The sequence below is a fragment of the Dermochelys coriacea genome, chromosome 3 (genome assembly GCF_009764565.3).
Source record: "Dermochelys coriacea isolate rDerCor1 chromosome 3, rDerCor1.pri.v4, whole genome shotgun sequence".
Taxonomy (NCBI): domain Eukaryota; kingdom Metazoa; phylum Chordata; order Testudines; family Dermochelyidae; genus Dermochelys; species Dermochelys coriacea.
Window position 1 is genome coordinate 176,492,381 of NC_050070.1, and position 20,167 is coordinate 176,512,547.

Genomic DNA, 20,167 nt, shown 5'->3' on the forward strand with positions numbered 1-20,167 from the left:
ACCAAATCTAATTATTTTCACTTGTGCCTCTTACGTAAACCCTTTTCTCAGGAATTAGTTATTTCATTTCTTTACAATTGCCTTTATGCAGTCCACTTAATATTTGCTTTTAAACTAGATGTTGATTGAAGCCTTAAATGGCTGAAAGTCATGTCATTGATTAATTAGTTTGGATCCGGGTGGTAATTTTTGGCGATTTCAAAGATAGGGGCTAATTGCAAAAGTTGAATTTGGCTTTGGGTTCAATTCTCAAGCTCTCCTAAGTTCAGGGGTATTTGGATCATGCAATTTTCATTTTTCTTAATTAATTCAATTAATCAACAACATGACAATCTGGTTCTAAAAGCAGGAAATTTGAATTTGTCACGTATACCTAAACTACCAAAATCTGCAAATATGAAAGCATATAAGGACATACAAAGGACCAACACAAATGAGAATTAGGCATCTAGTTCCTGCTGAAAATTTCCCACTAAACATTTTCTTGAACTATTTTGAATGTAAGTATTCTAAATATGCTCTTCTGCTTAGGTTTTCAGAGGGCAAATATGACCACAGAGGCAGTGTGAATTGGTAGGAGCCATGGAAAGCCATCAGAATTAGAACACCTCTGTGTTGTGAATAGTTTCAAAGAGACATCATTTGAATGTATGTAGTATAATCTCAGGGGAACTAATTCCCAACTTCAAGACATTCCTTAGTTCCAAAGCAACCCCCTGATGACATGAATGTCTTCAAAGTGGGACGTCACTGTAAGTTATGTGAGTATTTTTTCATAGGAGACACCATCTAAGAACAAGAAATTTTTCAGATGGGGCATTCCCAAACATGAAAATCTTCAAAGGGAGAGCCCAAAGCATTGTAAACGCTACGAAAAAGGATAGACATGAATACACACACATACACAAACATGCGCACACACACCATGTGAAATTTTTCAGGAAAAACAAGCTGCCCGAAGCAATGTCAAGGGTTTTGTTTTGAAGAAGGGATCCCCTGCTGTGGCAGTAAGTATGCATGTATGATTACAAAGATGTCTAATTAAATTATCCTTATCTGAATGCTGTCTGAACTTAACAAAGTAGATAATAAGTTCCAGAAACAGATACTGTGTGTGAGGCCAAAATTATTTTACTTCCAAAAATTAAAGCCTGAAATTAGAGATGTATGGGTAATAGAAAACATGATTATTTCCCCACCCCCACAGTCTGCACCTGATGTCCCCTTTTGCCAGCTGAATCACAATGCTAAGACATCATCCCAACTCTACTTCTATAAAGAGAATATGAACTTGATTCAGTGGATTTACTTCTGTTTTATACCAGGGCAAGTTATACCAATAACAAGTCCCACTCTGCTATATTTTAGTGCTGAAGCCCTAGCTCCAAAAATAGTATGCCCAAAAGTGAAGTATGGGACATCTGGATCAGGGTAGTACAAGGGAAGTACCTTCTCTTTTCTCTCAGATTAGTTTCTGGGTAAGATAAGAAAAAAAAGTGGTGGTACTCTCCCAAACTCCACCCACAACCCTATCTCCACCCCCTCATGATGCAAAATGTGATGCCATACAGAATAGACTGTGTAGATCCTCATAATATCATTAGTCTTCTACTTTCTTGTATGCTATGATAACAGTGAAATAGCTAACAACACTGGTATTCAGCTATCATTGTTACGCTTCAGTGAAAACTTGAAATTAATAAGGACCATTCGCAACTCCCTACACTTTCTTTACAAACTAGGACAATTTGACTTTTAGCTGGTGAGTATCCCAAAGCTGACAGATATTCAAGTTTCTACATGTAATTTTGTTTATTTTGAAAATGTACAAGTTAGTTTGTAAACTCCTTTAAAAATACATTATAAAATGTTACCTGACTTGGTCTCTTAAATAGAGGAATTTTGTTCTATTTGGTCAAGGATCACAAGCACACACCCTTCTTTTACTTTAAAGAGAACAAATAAACCAAGAAAGGCTGTATAAACTCTTTGGCTACAGCCCTGATCCATGAAAGCCCTATGGGAAGCCACATGAGTGCAGAGATCTGTTTGCACAGAGCTCCTTGCAAGAACAGGGCCAGACATGGTTACTCTGAGAAGCTAGTAGATGAGTCATAATATAGCTACAGGGGCCTCCTCTGTTGTCCTGTGATCACCGAGCTTGCTATTCACAAGTACTTTACTTTCTAGGTATGGTGTCAATCTAATAAAAAGATGGACAATAAGGCCACGTCTCTCCCAATTTTCCTCAGTTGAGAAATCAGCCTAATAATCAATGAGTCAGCTTGCCTATGACATCCCTATTATTTTCAGGATTTGACTGAGGAGGAAATACCATGTGAATGGTACACACACAGAGACACATATGTGTGATATTTATTTTATTTTGATTCTGTACCTGAATGAAAGCAGGAAGATCAGAGGAGCAAGAGATCTAGCAAAAATATTACAAAAAACCCAACAATTTCATGCATTTTTTAAAAAACTGGATATCATTCAGATGATGTTTTGGGCAACAGTTCAAGTTATTTATTTTTTTATCCAAATTGTTGATCCAGCCTTAGTTTGGTATTGCAATACTATTAAAAAATAAAAAATTTCACTGGTTCTGAAAAATCAGACAAATGTTACTGACCCAACCTTTTCTGTTGATGCCATTTCATACTCTAGGACTAAGATGACAAAAGGCACAATCTGTATTTTTGCCTTCAAAAATTAGGGAAAAAAATTTCAATCCCTAAAGCTGAATTGCTGCTGCTATGGCCTTGATTTAGGAAGGTATTTAAACATGTGCTGAACTTTAAGCACTTGAGTACTCCCTCCCATTACATTGCTTAAAGTTAGATACAGGCTTAAGTACCTTTGTGGGTACAGAATCAGAGCCTATAACACAAAAGTCATTAGGCCAGACTCTGGACCCATTACTCAACCAGGATACAGGGCCTGTAAAGGGGGCAGGACAGCATGGGGCTGGCATATTTGATACTTCATTCCCCTCCCCACACCCACAACATAGAGGTATGGTGGAATAGCTGAAGAACTCTGCCCTCTGGCAATCAGGGCTGCAGAGCAGCTCACAATCAGCCAAACAAGGCTGCCATAATTTAGAGCAACTATTGGGAACGACTCTGAATCTGCAAAGTACAAAGGTGGCTTAACGCCTTGTTGGGAGATGGGCAGCACAAAATCTGATCCCAAGGAGAGCGTTATAAATATGGAACAAAATTCTTTTGCTGCTTTATTGGTCAGGGAATGTAATAGCTATCACATGGTCAGAGTGGTTCAGTCCATTTCTGAATAGGCACTTGCTTGTTAATTAGCTGTCTTACACAGTTGTATATTATTACACAGTAATGTAATATCATAGTGTCAGAATGCAGGGTTAGTATCATTGGGGTCTAAGATATGTGGGCATGCTATTACCATGGTAGAACAGAATAAGTTACTTCAGAAATAAAAATCTTGCAGCAAACTGAAGTTTTTCTATGCAAGATCAGTACAAATAAAAATGTGTTAAATCTAGCAGTTGCCCAGTGTCTCTAGTGATATTACAGAAGGGTCAAGAGTATAAAGAGAGGTATTTTCCTTGCATTGGCCTTAGAAAACATGTATGATCAAGGAAAAAGAAGTGGAAATGAAGACATGCTTCCCTGATCTTAGAGGAAGCGCTGGTTGAAAACAGTTCGTCATTCTGTACAGATTTCCTCTGTAATGCTGCCAAAGTCTGTTTCAGATTGTGTTATCAACTGTATAAATTGCAAATTAATGCTGCCTGTGTTGAACTGAATTCCCTACTTATTTGTTATTAAAAAATAGTTGGAACTGGTGCTTAGAAGTGTATCCTGCTTACTCATCTGAGCTGGGTTCCCTCTACTGTTACTGTTTCAATTTCTGGAAAATCAAGCACATTTGTGTCCAGTGTCACGGGTGCCTGACAAGGGACCTGATTCTCCTCTCAGAGTTATTTTACAGCAGCCCTACTCCGCTGACCTCATGGGGAGTTATTCCAGATTTACAGTGGTGTGTGAGAAGGGGGAATCAGGCCCAAGATCCCTGCCCTGAGACATCCACAGTCTAAGGTCCCAATCCTGCAAACACTTATGCACCTAACTTTAAGCATCTGAGTACCAAAGGAGTCAATACTACTGCTCCACATTGCTAACCATGCTTAAAAAATTAAGTGCATGATCCACTGTTGAGTGTATGTTATGTGCCCCCCCGTGCCCAATCCATAGACAATATAAGTTCTTTACAGTCCCAGCTAGGGAGCCTTTGCTCTTTAGCTCTGGAGGTTTCCAGTACAATCCCTGGTATCAGCCAGGATGGCAGCCGTCACACATAAGTATTTGCAGGCTCAGGGCCTTACTGACATCAGTTGGTTCATTCACATGACTGCACAAGTGAATAAGGGCCTCAAGTTCCAGCTCTTTCATGTATAAACTGCTTTTATTCTCTCCTACTGTTATTTTGTAAGTAACAATAATTTACATGTATACAATGGAACGTTTAGTCCACTTTACTATGGGACATAATTTAGTTACATAAAATAGTTTCCAAAAGAGAAACCTGTGACCATTGTGCTGTTCTATGCACAAGAATTGATTGTACATGCATTTTTTCTTTTATACCATTAAGAACTACTATACTTGCAAAGATTAAGAAGTATACCATAACAAACATAGATCTGTATGGGAAGAGAAATTGTAAAGCATTACAGACATGTGTAATCCAGGCCCTTTAGCTCCCTAGGCTTCATTGGAACTAAATGGACAAATATGTGGTAAAGGAAGAGCCAATATTTGAAAAGCAACAGGAGAAAATCTGTACATAATTTGACTGTTTTTACAGCAACATTTTCACTTGCATGTGACCAGATTATCGATCATAAGACCAGTAATATCTTCAAAAAAGGACTTTTAAAGATTCATCGCTTAGTCATATGCATAGAGAGAGATGCATGTGCTATGTACAGGAGAAATGCACTGAGCTACAGTAAATAAGATGTATACAAATACTGGAAAACCAGAATTTCACATCTAGTGCTAATGATGTTTAGCATTCAACATAAAGTCCTAAGTAGGGTTTTAGTGCACACTATTAATACTGTGTATTTTAGCCAGGTATTGAGCATCCAACTCTAGTGTAATGAATGTACACATAAACCTTAAAATTAGTCTTAAAAGCATATAAACCACTTCAGTTGTTAACATTTTCTAAAACCCACATGTGTGGGTAATATCACTAAAAGCAGGTATGTTGGATAAAAATGAGTGATGTCCCTTTTCCAACATAAACCCAGGAGTTCATCTTCCAGTATTGTTTATAAATAGAAGAGAGTCAATTTGCTTAGAATCTGCAGGACTTTTCAGTACTCCATTTAGATAATGACAACATTTTTAACACAGCTATCACTCATTAGGTCAAGAGGTTGTGATTAATCAAGAACTGTTTTGGTTTATGCTGATAGACATCTAGTCTCTTTAGGTTACAGTTGAATGAAGATGGCTTCAACCGTTTACAGAGTGAACTGTAATGATACATTAGACAAAAATTGAGATGGAGAAGAGAAGTGTGATCTATTTAACCATTCCATTTGAATTACAATGTGCTGTGTGTGGATTAGGCTAGGTAATGCTACAGTAAATTAAAATCTGCTGGGAAATTGTTAATGTATTATACCAGTTCATTGGCAGGTTACAGCTAGATAGATGTCTGCTGAATATTACCAGGCAATATTAGAGTTTGGACTAAAAGAGGAAGATTCCTTCCAGCAATAACTGACTGATGGAGAGGGCACTTCTTGACTTGAAGAGCAGAGACCAGAAGCAAAACAGGTTATGACAAAAAAATCTCATGAGAGAGTCTGTTCTCATGAGATTTTGGACCAAAATACAGACCAAAGAAGTGGGGATCTGTTCAAATAAACTTCGACATGAGCACCCAGACTTCCTGAAGGTTAACTAAACTGAAATGAATTGCCAGACATTTTAGAATATTATGTACAGCATGCAGCATAAATGTCTCCTATTTTTTTATAGTGAATTGCAACTGTTGTCTAAGATTACTTTCCCATATTTTTCCGACAAACACTTCTTGATCCAGTTTTCTGGATTGCTGTAGTAGCCTTTATTGGGTCCTCAGTGACCCAGTGTTAGGATGTTTCATTGTAATACAATATACTCACTAGGAAATATGGTAGTATACTCATCTGCTCAAGATAGATGTGAAGAGCTGTAATCAGACATTTTTGTTTTTAACCACATCTTGAAACATTGTACCGCTGTTATATATATTACATGAAAAGTTTTCAGACTTCATTAAAGAGTAAGTAGGCATTCCTGAGAAGATGCCTTCTTCGTACAATCAAAATTTAGGAAATTATCCTTCTTTCTATTATGTTCAATACCATCTACATCAGAGTTTAACTTTGTGCCACAATATAGTTCACTGCTTCTTCAACTCATGACACTCTTAGATTTGTACTACCTGTATGGCCAAGATCAGGGTGAAATATATGCAATCATTTTTCTTTTTAAATCAGATTTTATAATCTCAGACAGGGAATGGGCTGCACGCTCTGAACTGCATTAATGAAGTACCATCTCTCTCCGCCCTCCACTTTCCTTCCAATAATGATGATAGCTGTAAAGTGGAGTAGCACCAGAGATACAAAAAGAAGTCATCAATTTTTTTTAAATTATTCATTGTTCAATCCATGTCTGCTGTTCCTAATTGGATCCTCTGATTATTATATTATATGCATCGTATGTGCCTTGTACAATGCTGCAATCCAGCAAAGAGAACATTTATGAATACAATGTGTGTGTACATGTGCTAAGATGGGGTCTATGTGAACTCCTGTTGGCTAGAATTGTTTGGAAAATGATGATATATTGTTGCAACTAGTGTTCTAGTTTGCCCCGGGTTTAATTAATTAAACTGGAGACCACAAATAATAAAGAACACAGATTGTTGTATGATTACTTTCACTCTTTAGTGAATCTGTCTATGCTTAATAAACGTTAGCATTAGTTAAGAACATCCAACTGGGTTCTGGTGAGCCATCAATACACCCAATTCATACAGACTTTGGAATGTTTTAATCCCTTGTCACATGGCACAGGAACTCTCTCTTTGTGACGTTCCCCCTCACTCTCTCATGGGACACACTTGTCTTGCTTTTGGTATGAAAATTACCTTTTGAAACTGTTCCTTCTTGAGTTGACCTCTTGCCCTTCAAATGGAAGGTTGTCATGCCCTGGAAACTGGTTCTTCTAGTGACTTCTAATGAACTAAAACATCATTCTCCTACAGTAAAACACCACGAATAGAAATACAGTATAGTACCTGCATTAGCTATTTAAAGAATTCTGTGCTTTGAGAAAAGGAAATGCAGGACAGATCTAAAGTCATTAAACAGGGGACATGAAAGGGTGCATTACATACACATGCCTGAAGGATTAATGTCCCTTTATCTAATGACCTAATTAATGTTTTTATAATTTAGCATGCTATTAGAGAGCTTTCAGTGTGCACAATATTTGCAGATAAAACATGAATTTTAATTCATTAGGAGGTTGCTTCTTCTGATCCTATTAATACAAAACATAACCCCCATGTAATCTTTGAAAAGTTGGTTATTTCAGCACATAGTATGAAGTTGTATGCTTTTCTCAAAGAAACCTCAGGACATACCAAGAAGCATACTAAGAAATGCTGTGGCTCGAGAACTAATGCGCAGGAAAATAACAAACAAATAAAATACACTTTTCATCTGACAGGCAGGATTTGCACAGGAAAGAGAAACTGATAAAACTGAGTCAAAGGAAAGCAAGCATTTAAGAGGACAGAACAACCAGCCAACCTAATCATCAAGGCCACAATCTTGCCTAGCATTCAATAAAATCTGAAGATTGATACTTTGATCAAACCACTAATAAGCTGATCACCTACCGACATTTGTCACAATGTTCTGGAACATGATTACATTTGGGGCTCTGACTAAAATGCTTAAGACATGCATACAAATCACCCACCTACTGAAGTACACACTCCTTTCCATTTCACACAGTTCAGATACAAAAGAAACAAAGATGACATCAACTCAAGTCTGCTGTGGAGGTATTCTAGTCCTAAATTTAACATTAGTCAACCGTCCTTGACTAGGAGTTTCAACACCCAAAGAGGGAAAATGATTACTCTCTCCTTTCTTTATGGCTAATTGGGGGGTCCCGAAACTCTTCTCTGTTGTAACATGGGGTAATGATATGAGAAATGGTTGAGAGCTATTGATATGAGACATTTGATCCATCAGACAGAAGGGCAGGTGATCTTGTTCCCAGCTCTGTCCCTGATTAGCTATATGATCTTGGCCAAGTCACTTAACCTATCCAAGACCTCTTCCACATCTATAAAATTGGAATAAAAATACTTACCCTTAAATCCTTCCTTGAAAAGGGGAGCTGTGATTTGCTCCTTTGGAGGCTACAGGGAACTGAAGATGGACAAGGAGCTATAAAACACTTCAAAAACTCAGATTTTGTCCTCTGAAGGCACAGAATTCTTTACTACCTCAGATAGCACACACCTGTAATGCAGAGCAGAGACAGACTCAGGGGCACAGATGACTCATGCCTCCTACACTGGGGGGCACAATTTAAAGGGGCGGGACACGTGACCACCCCACTTGGCTCCTCTGCCCAGCAACCTCCTGCCCTGCACCCAGCCCAGGGCTGCCGAGCTCTCCCCACCCCACCAGAATTATTTGTGGGGGAAGGGGAGGTTCTGTCCTCCTCCCACTGCGCCTCCCCCCTGGCATGCTTGACTGCTCTCCCGGGCAGCCGGGCCTGGGCAGGGAGTGGGATGGAGCCGCTTCTCATGCCGGCTGAAGCTGGACGCTCTGGGTCGCTGTTCTGTACAACGCAGTGGCTGCCTGAGAGAGAGCCTGCTTGCCCTGCCCCCTCTGCTTCCCACCTGGGCCTGGCTGTCGGGGACAAGAGCCAAGAGAGCCTGGCAGCCATGACCCAACAGGGAGTGGAGGGGGCAGGCTGCCTCCCCAGCCAGGCTCTCTCTCAGGCAGCCACCCTGCTGCACAAAACAGCGACCCAGAGTGGCCAGCATGAGAAGCGGCTAGTCCCACCCCTTCCATTCCCCACCTGGGCCTGGCTGCCAGGGACAGGGGCTGAGCTTGCTGGGGGGCAGGCACAGTGGGAGAAGGGAGCCCCTCTCCTTCCCCTCCCCCTGTCAGGCCCAGCAGACCCCATATGCCCCCCCTACATGTCACCTATGCTCAGGGGTCTGTATTAAACAGGGCTCAAACTAAAATGTCTCAGACATACTTTAGCATGGTTGATCACCTTGATTCAGCAGCCTAATAACAGTGAGCCATGTAGTTTAAACTGGTTCTGCTCCTTTACAGTACATGGACTTCAAGGCCTGTCCTAACACAGAGTAAAACAAACAGAAACATATTTTCTGTAACCACATATTTCTAAAACTTTGAACCATTTTATATTTAGGTAATACATGTTTTAGAAGGCTTTAAAGCATAAACATATAGCACACACCTGTAATGTAGCCACAGAGACTCAGAAGTCTGTATGAAACAGAGCTCAAACTACAATTCAGTGGCAAAAAAACAGAGTTAAGGCTGTTGGGTGGTTCGCTCACAGAATGTTGAGTTGAGCAAAACTCAAACTTCTGAAAACCAGAAAACGCAGAGTCAAGGTTGCCCACGCAAACTTAACTCTGCCCTCTTTCCACAATGCCCCAATACACCTTGTTAACACACATACCGTTCTCTGACAACCACACAGTTGCTGAAATGTACAAACTCTTCACCTCCTTTTACAATCCACTCTCTCTCACCACAGGACTCCATCTAATGCTATTAAAGGACACAAAGGGAGAGAAGGAGTACTTATGGCACCTTAGAGACTAGCAAATTTATTTGAGCATAAGCTTTCGTGAGCTACAGCATTCAGTGAATGCATCCGATGAAGTGAACAGTAGCTCACGAAAGCTTATGATCAAATAAATTTGTTAGTATCTAAGATGCCACAAATACTCCTTTTCTTTTGCGAATACAGACTAACATGGCTGCTACTCTGAAAAAAGGGAGAGAGCGTTGTAACAGACCATATCCTCTGTGAATTGCGCATGGAGGGGGATATATAACGCTCACTGATCAGTGAGCTACAATATCATGTGATAGCAGAAGCAGAGAAAACTTATTAATGCTGCTCATTCTCATAACACTTATCTACCTCACAGGGGCATTTCTGATGAGTAATTAGTTTATGCTTGTACAGTGCTTTGGAAACCGTAAATAACTGTATAATTCCTCTTATTCCTTTTCTTATGTTCTTCTTCCATGGCATGCACCAGCTCAGCAAAACAAGGTCAATGTGAGAGTCTCCTGTTGAGATTTCTCTTAAACTGCTTTCCTGAACTGCCAGCCCAATAGCTGGGTTAGGATTCTCACTGAGCCCACAGAGCAACAAAAAGGAACAATCTGAGCTAAGGTTTCTCTGGTGCAGCAGTAATGAGTGGGATTTCACTGACTGTCATTAAATACTGTTGCTTGGCAGAAAGAAATGTGATCTCTCAAGGTAGAGATTAAAACTGGTGGATCTAGTGCAAACTATTTTTGTTTTTTTAGTTATTTAATTGTGATAATTCAGGAGAAAACTTTGTCAGAGAATCCCAGCCTCCACAGCTTGGGTAGATACTGATGATATCTGACTAATCATCTCTCCATGTACTGCTTTTTGTCAGATGAACAGCACCCACTCCACCAAAAACAAACAAACAAACAAAAAAAACCACAGCATGTATAAGCTTTGAACTTGATGTTTAATACCTAAGAAGGTTTTGTTTTGTATGAGGAAAGAGGGACTAAACTGGTAAGTACCCTTTATTTACTGACCTTGTGCCAAATTCTACTCTCAGTCAAATCCATGGCTGTACATATTTGCATTTGACTGAAGGAAGCACCTGGCACAAAGTTATTTCAACTGATCTAGAGACGAACACATAAGAAAGCAGAAAGCAAAGCAAGACTAAAACCTAAAAAGAAAGTGAGCCCATTAAAGCTTAACTACCTACTTTTTATTGCTTGTGGTAATAGATAATTGGCCATCTACAGTACAGTATATTATTTCATTACCTTAATAACTTGGCTTTACATAAAAACTTTTCACACAGCAACTTAGCTCCAAACTGTTAACTTTTTTTTATTAATGGTAATAAAACAACAATCAACCCACAATAATTTATCCTGTCATACCCTGGTGACTTGAAGTATGTAGCCTTCTTCTGAACTCTATTAACTTCCCTGGATTCTAATGATATCTTATATTCTTCTAGAAATTGCGAACACCATCCACTCATCTAAATGGAGAATTTTTAATACACATCAGACTTTTAAATTGTAACTTCATAAAATTTTCCTGTCAGATCTCCTTAGTCACGTTCACCTAAAACACTTTGGAAAATATTAACTGTTAATTTCATTTTCTCTGTGGGCCTTGGTTAGTGACAAAATCCTCAAGACAATTTCAAATTCATTTGTGTGTAGTAGCTAAATGCTTAATCCTGAATAGGGTTTTTTAGGTTCTCTGACAAAATGCTTCAAAAGCAGCTATTCTGGTATTGCAAGACAATTGTGTTTGAAAATACTGCATGCTTCTCCACAGCAAGAGTCTAAGGGCCAGATCCTCAGCCCTGCTCCAGCTGTTTGTACTGCTCCAGTAGTCCAAAGCAGTCTTATCCCTGTCTTAACCAACCCTATGAAAATGTGTACCCTCTCTGTCCCCAGCTCAGGGAGTGTATCCAAGCCAAAGAGTCCGCGGGCAGGCATTCTTGTGCTCCAGCAATCCTCAGCTGCTGGAATAGCAGCTATGAGCAGCAGAGAGCTGATGTAAGTTAGTGAAAGTTAGAGCAGCCTCAGGACTGCTCTAACTTTCACTGGTATATCAAGGCAATGGGTGGACTGTCACAGGAGGTGGGAATTACAAAGGGGAGTTTATTTTCTGCACCCTTTCTTTCCTTTCACTCAGCATAGGTTGGCTGGACCCAAGAACTTGGCTCAAAATATGGATGAAAAGTTCCCTAGTGATCATTTATTTGTATTTGGTTAGTTGGAATAATAAAAATGAGAGAAGGTATGCTCAAAGAGCTCTGACTCTGAGTATTGTCATTCCTTAGATGTCCACAGTACACTAACTACAGAAAGCCTCTCTGAACAAAATCCATTACTCCCATCCTGGTCATTTCTCCTCTAAAAAACAGAGGAGGCTTCCATTCCACATTCTGGCTTTTTTGGATCAAAAACAAACTTAATGTACTTAAATTGGAAGCTCTTTTGGCCAGGGACCATATTTTTGTTTGGATGGTACAATGGAGCCTTGGCCTCTAGGAGCAACTTCCAAAGCAGCAGCCAAAAGTGAGCTTTCTAAAAAAAAAAGAAGAATACAGAGAAATCATTCTGGAAGGTTTCTGATTTTCCTGCTGTATCTAAATGCATATGCATACTCATATGAACTATAGTGAAAGATTACATATCCAGGACAGATGAGTATTAAGATGAAAACCTAAAGGTAACATTGTATCATTTTTAAAGGTTGTTTTTGAACAAGAAAATCGTGGATCATGATTAAATAAAAGAATTACAACAGTCGGAGATGGAAATGACTTATTACTTCATTTGGGACCTGGCCCTGCTCCAAGTGAAGGCAATGGTAAACTCTGCTTGATAGTAATAGGTTTAGCCACTAGCCCAATTCTCTGCCCATGCAGGACTGTTCCGCATAGTGAAGGTTTTTTAGAGTTTTTTTTCTTGTCTAATTTTATATGTACCAAGCAATAGGGCTTTAATCCCTTCTTTTGAGAATCTAGTCCAGTGGTTTTTGAACTTTTTTCTGGTGACCCAGTTGAAGAAAATTGTTAATGCCCATGACCCAGTGGAGCTGGGATGAGGGGTTTGGGATGTGGAAGGGGGCTCAGGGTTGGGATGTAGGGGTGAGGTCTGAGGGGTGAGGTCGGGAATGAGGAGTTCAAGGTGTGGGAGGGGGCTTTGGGATGGGGGATGGGGTTGGGGTGAGGGAGGAGGGTCAGGACTCTGGGATGGAGCTGCGGATGAGGGGTTTGGGGTGCAGGAGGGGGCTCCAGGTTTGCAGGGGCTCAGGGCTGGGGCTGGGGTGCAGGCTCACCTCCGGCAGCTCCGAGTTGGCAGTGTAGCTGAAGTGCAGAGGCAGGCTTCCCGCCTATCCTGGCACCGCGGACTGTGCTGCACCCCAGAAGCAGCCAACAGCAAATATGGCTCCTAGGCGGAGGCGCACAAGTGGCTCCGTGGAGCTCTTGCCTACAGGCACCCCCCCCCCAGCTCCCATTGACCCGTTCCCGGCCAATGGGTGTGCGGAGCCAGTGCTCGGGGTGGGGGCAGCGCACAGAGCCCCATGGTCCCCCTGTTTAGGAGCCGGACCTGCTGCTGGCTGCTTCCAGGGACTAGGGACTGCTAGTTTTTACTGGCCGGCCGCCAGCATCCCGGGTGCTGAGCAAGGCAACGCAGTGCCTTGCATTCTGCAACCCAGTACTGGATCACAACCCGAAGTTTGAAAACCACTGGTCTTGTCCACAAATTAGTAGCATAGATCAGAGTCAGGAAATTTTTAACAATACTAAATGTTCTACTTATACTTTCATTCAAAACTCCTAGTGATGCTCCCTTCTACCACTGATCCTCCCCCTTGTTAGTGTTTATATGTATCCAGTTAGTCTCCTCTTAGGATCAAATACTGTGTCACTGAAGCCAATGTGAGTTTTGCAATTCATTTCAATGACAGAAGGATCAGGTCTTTAGTCATTATTTAGCCAAGTTATATGTGTTTATTTCCTTTCATATTTGCTCTAAAAGTCAATCCATTCACTGCCTCAGCACTTTCTCTGAACTCCCCCAATTTTCAATATTGTGCAAGTTATAAGTGTGGTCAATTTCAGATGTGGTCATATCAGAGTTATATAAAGGAGGACTGTGACCATCATGTCCCATGACATGCCTCTACATGTATAGCACAATTGCACTGGCTATTCTTGCAACCATAACACACTGAAAATTCATGTCCATTTTGACCCTGAGATCTCTTTCAGCATTGCTGCTTTTAAGGATTTTCCTTCCCAGAGAATATCTATGTTTCAGATTATATTTCTCCTGGTGTACTGGGTTATATTTTCCCATGAATGTCATGGTTATTTTCTAGCTCCATATTCTTAATCCCTGTACTTCCTCTTGTATTATTTCGCTGTCTTCCTAATTTATGTGAACAAGGATTTCTGGGATAGGACCTTTAGTACCTGTGAGTTTCAGTAATTATTATTAAGGTTACACAACACTTTCAATTATTATATTGATTTCAGTTAATATTTATATTGCAATAATAGTCCATTGCCTTAGTCAGGATCAGAGCTGCATTGGATTGTAAACTCCTTGGGGAAGAGACTCTCTTGTAATTATGTGTGTGTGCAGTGCTGAGCAAAGTGGAGCCCCAATCACAACCACAATACTAATAGAATTAACCTATTTGTGCTAGGTACAGCATACGCACATAGGAAGATATGGTATCTTGATGCAAAGAGTTTACAATCTAATGTATTTACTCCCTCTTCTTGGTATTAATGAATGTTAAATAAAATTGATACCTGAAACAACCCTAGACACCCACTTCCAACTTGACACCCTGCCAATTTCTTTAGAGTCTTCCAGTTAGTTTTCAGTTCATGTAAACTAGTTCTCAACCGAGCTAATTGGAATGTATTTGGAGAATGAAATTGCATGAGATGATGCATCCATACTTTAATAATAAATTCCAAATATGTTATATCTGCCACATCCACTTAATCCACTATTTTTTGCAGTTTTATAAAAAAAATACTGAAATCAGTTATGGGATGAGTCATGAAGTTTCTCCATAGTCCACATACAGATGTGATGTATACTGAGTGCTGGAGCATGATTACAGAACCGGATCACATATGCAGTGAGTAGAACTGACTAGGGTTTGAATGCAGCTCTTATTGAAGTAAATGGAAAGTCTCCCATTGGTTTAAAAGGGAGTCGCTTGAGGCAAGTTTGGTAAAAGCTATTTCCTCCTTCCTCTGAAGAGGCAATCAGGAAACATATGCAAATCTTTGCTTCCTGACTGGCTAATCAGAAATGAATAATATTTTTTTCTGGATCTCTAACTTCTTCCTATTACAGGGTTAGTTTAAAGGAACAAACTGTTATATTTCTGAAACTCATAGGCATAATGGAAAGATTTCCAGATATTTCTGATGAAGACATTCAGAATGTATGTAATAATATATACTGTAAATTCCCTTCAGAGTTCTGTTAAGGGGGAAAGGCTAGAGTGGTAAAGGAATGTGGGGCACGGGGAGAACCAAGATACAGTTAATACAGGACACTAACAATAATAGCTACTAGACACACAGTCTATGACTGTCTTAGATTACTGTCAGTCTTAGAGACAGAGATGAGATCTCAACAATATCTTTTGCTGTGTCTCCCAAGCCCCCTACCGCCCCTCAGGAAAACTAATGTAGTTCAGATATCCCATTGCATCATTCTGCAATATTCAATTTGTTTGCTGATTTTCTGTTTTGAATAGACCTGGCAAATGTAGAAGCATGACGTAGAAGCTACTTCTGAAAGTCACTCAGGGCTTTTATAAGATTCAAATCATGCAAAAAAATTATTTTTTGGTTCTACACAGACGTCCCTTCCTCAAAGCATATGTAAATTTCTCCTCAAGTTCTTACCAGTACTTTTGAGTAGAAATAGACAAAATTTTCTGAATTCTGATTTTTCAATGAATTGTTTGTGAAATTTTAACAAAACAAAAACAAGAAGAATGATTTTTTTTACAAAAATGTACATTTTCCTGCAGCAGCATGGTTGAATCTGGCTCAGCACTACAAAAACCTTGGAAGATCATCCCTCTAATCACTACAGTTCTGGAAAACTAATGAAATTATATGGTCTCATAAGCTGCTCATCTCATCTCCATTTTTCAAACTGCTTTTGACAGTTTATGCCCCTAGGGTCAGGGCAGTGCAGCCTAGCGGCCAGAGTCTATAGCATCACACTCAGGTGCAGGGCAGCGCGGCATAGCGGCCAGAGTTTGTAGAGCCACCCACAGGTGCAGGGCAGTGCGGCCTAGCGGCAAGAGTCTACAGGGTGGGGCACCCACCAAGGGGTATAGCAGCCCCAGTAGGGGGGCCCAGGCCCTCCCGATTCCACAGGGCCCCGACCCAGGGCCCTTACAGTGGGCCCGAAACATGCTGAGGTTTCCCGGGTGGAAGGTACCACTCCGTCACCCTCCCTGGGTCACTTCCTACCAGTGTCTGTGTTGGGGTTTCCTATGAGACTTCAGGTTCTCTGTGGTCAGCTGGGCCAGTCGCCTCTGGTGGCGCCTCCAGTTGCCGGAGTTCAAGCAGGCACAGGGAGGCTCTGATTCTCAGTGCAGTCAGGGGCTGTGGCTGCACCTCCGCAGGAGCTTCCCAGACAGGTCTTTCCCCTGCGGCCTCAAGCCCAGAGTGAGCTGGGATTACTCCCTTTATACTGCTAGAGCATCTGGAGCATTCCCAGTCCCAGCAGGGCGGCGGGACTTCTGCTGTCAATAATACGGGCTTAACCCTGTCTGGACTAGGGTGGGGTAAGCAGACCCCATCACACTGCTCCATTCTAAAGTTTGTTGCTGGAAGAGGGGAGGCAGTCACAGTCCTTCACCCCCATCCCTGGGCACCCATCTAGGGTGTTGTCTAGTTTCACAGTCTTTTGTCAATCACCAGAACCTCAGTGTCAGTTTTAATGACTGGCTTTTTGGAATGTTGCAGACAACTATGCAAATCAACAATGTATCCCATGCTCTAGCAGCCCTATTTATTGGTAAATGCACATCTGTAGTTGACTCCAAATCTCACACTGTCACAACATAATCCCAGGAGATCCAAAGGGCAATGCTTAATTAGATAATCAATATTTTCCAATAGTTATATGCTATTTGATTGAATAGTTAAAAACGGACATCTCCCAGCATCCCATCCCCTAGAAGTAAGAGGCCAGATTCTGATCTCCTTGACTGTAATTCCAATGAGGTTACACCAGCACAAGTGAGATTAGAATCAGATATCTAATCTTGCACTTCATGATATCATCAGTGTTAAAATAACAGGCTAGTGACAGAGGGTGAAATCCTGACTCCATTGAAATCAATGGCAAAACTCCCCTTGACTTCAGTGGCACCAGGATTTCACCCCAAATGTTTAAATTTGTTGTGAGAAAAGAGCTATATTCATCTTGTCTGATAATGCTGCGGGGGTGTGCTAAAGTCACGGTGTATTACAGAAAGTGAGAATGCCATAAAAAAACAAGTGACAAAATTAACCAAAATAGTGTTTAAATGGTTCTCACGCTTTATTTCTTCCTTTTGCAATAACATAAACATGCTTAAAACATATAATAAATGCCCATAACAGGATTAAAATATAAAATATAACAAATCCATGCACTGGAGTAGGGTGCAGAGAAAGGGAAATTGGTGACCATTCTTTCTCAGTTTAGGGGCTATGCAACTGCTAAACCTGCTCATTTCAGAGCTATACTTTGTTAGAGAGGACTTTAATCTTGGCATTTCAGTTCCTCAGAGAAGGAAAAATCTTCCAAGTGCAGGGACTGCAGTAGCAGTGAATCAACTATTGTAATGTGCTGCCTCTTAAAATACTCCAGGGTAGTCAAGGATTACGAAGGCCCCCATTTTGTGTGAGCTGATCAAATACAGATGTTGCCAAAGAGTTGACCTTATTGACCGTGACTTAACTAGAGATTGAATGGCAGACAGACGGTCAGTAGTAGGGTGAAGCCATGTTTTGGCGATAGGGTGTAAATGTATATACAGTTTACAGGATATGAATGACACTGAGCAAACATCTGGTCTAGTGATAAATACATGTTTTGCTTCCCAAAAGTTTTATCCCAGAGAAATGTGGTAAAAATAAATAGTGCCTGACTTTGCTAGGTGCCTTGTGTGTTTGTCATAGTCTTGGAAAACTTGAAATAAAAAAATATTAAAAATGGTACTGACTTTTCTCTCTCTTCCTGCAATATCAGATTTCATATAAAACTCATCAGCTGAGCTGAGTATTTGTCTTGATCAATGGCAGGAAACCAGGGGATCAAATGTTAATAAATCAGAAACAGATACCCCACTTGAGCAGAAATATATCACTAACCTGAAAAATAGGGCAAATTATTTGACAAGTTTTATATGTATGTGCATGGAGAAAACAAAAGCTTTTCATAAAACACTTGAAAAGTTGGAACAAAGAACAAGGAAGGAGAAAAAAATAACTCACAGTGCCAATGAATATAAAATATAGCACACAAAAGGATCCTAGTTTACTAGTTTAGCTTACTTTGAGGTTGACAAAATTAAATGAAAATGCATTAATTAATACAACACAATGAACAATCCTATTTGTTTTAATAGTAAGTTATCTCTTTTATTTTGATGGCACCCCATAATAATTGAAATCCTATTATAGTGATAATTTGATATTTTGAAACATGCCTTGAGCAATTAATTAATTAATAAAGAGTGATAATTATTGTAAAGTACTGACAGATTCATGACGTTCTTGGTTTGTTGGTATGTTAGTAGATAAAGACGCACTGACTAGCTTTAGCTTAATCACTCTAAACATTTTAGGTCTGACTTTTTAAATTTAAGTTTCTTGTACTCGTTTCAGATAAGCATCCTAAGAGTGTGGTCTTTTCTTTAAATTGAAACTGTTTGCTTTTGTGCATAGCCTACTAAATTAAATTAGAAAATCCTGGTAGGCCAGAAGGACAGAATTTCCCTTCCTTCCTATTTTCTCATTCTGCAATCTATCACCTAGGGTAATTAGGACCAGTGAGGGATCATCTTCACTGGATTAACCTTAACTAAATTGTATGCATTCAACATGTGCTCTTTTGATTAACTTGAGCCTGGACTGCTGCCTGTGGTACACCCACCTTGTAATTCTACACATTTAATTAATTTCAGATGAATAGCAAGAAGAATACATTAAATTCTCCAATTAATAAACCTATGTTAGTTAAGGCATTTTATGTTAACTATCGTTAAATGCACAGGAAAAGAAACAAGAGGTAACATAAAATGCATAAAAGTAGAATATAAAAGAAGAACTCCAAGTGAGCCAGCTTTGCCAATGAATTTACTAATTCTTTCTATGAACCTACAGTGCACTACACACACAAAATTTCCACTGACATCAATAAGAATTTTGGCTGCAGAATCAGGCCCTACATTTTAAAAGACACAACGGACATAAAATGCAACAGAAGATCCTGGTAGGAACATTTTTAAAAATGATTTAACAATATTTAATTCAGTTTTTCATTTGGCTTCACTCTTGCGTAAACGTCCTTTGTCATAAAAAAAAAAAACAACTTGTAATGGTCACTGGCTATAGCCCAAACCTCCAGCCCTGACTCAAATAAGCATGTTTGTCTCATCCTTATTGCTGTGTGAAACTAAATGGCACAGGAAGTGCCCAAGGGTCCAATCCTGCAAGGACTTACCCATGTGAGTAACCATGCTGCTGTAAGTGTCCCATTCAATTCAATAGAACTACTCTTGGAAGTAAAATTAGTCATGTGCCTAAATATTTGCAGGATTAGACCCTAACCATACAGGAGGAACAGACTCTACACAAAGCCAGGCCAAATGCATAAAGAAAATATACAGAAGGAATAGGGGGAAATATTTTTTTGTCTAATCCTTTTTAATTGAGGTTATTTTAGGTGCTAATTGTAAAAATAAGGACTTATGATCAGATTCACAAAGATATCTGCCCAATATCAGTTTTACACCAGTATAACTGCAGTGACTTCAGCAAAGTCACTACCAGTTTACACTGGTGGCAGTGATATTTCAGTGGGACTACATATGTGCTTAAAGTTAAAGTACTTTGCTGGGCTGGGGTCAGAATGCTCAGTCACTTACAGGATCAAGCCCTAAGTGAAAGCAGAGTCAGATCCATAAAAAGTATATTATTTTCAGACAGATGTTGCTTCTAAGTTAATTCTGGCCCTTTAAAATCATTT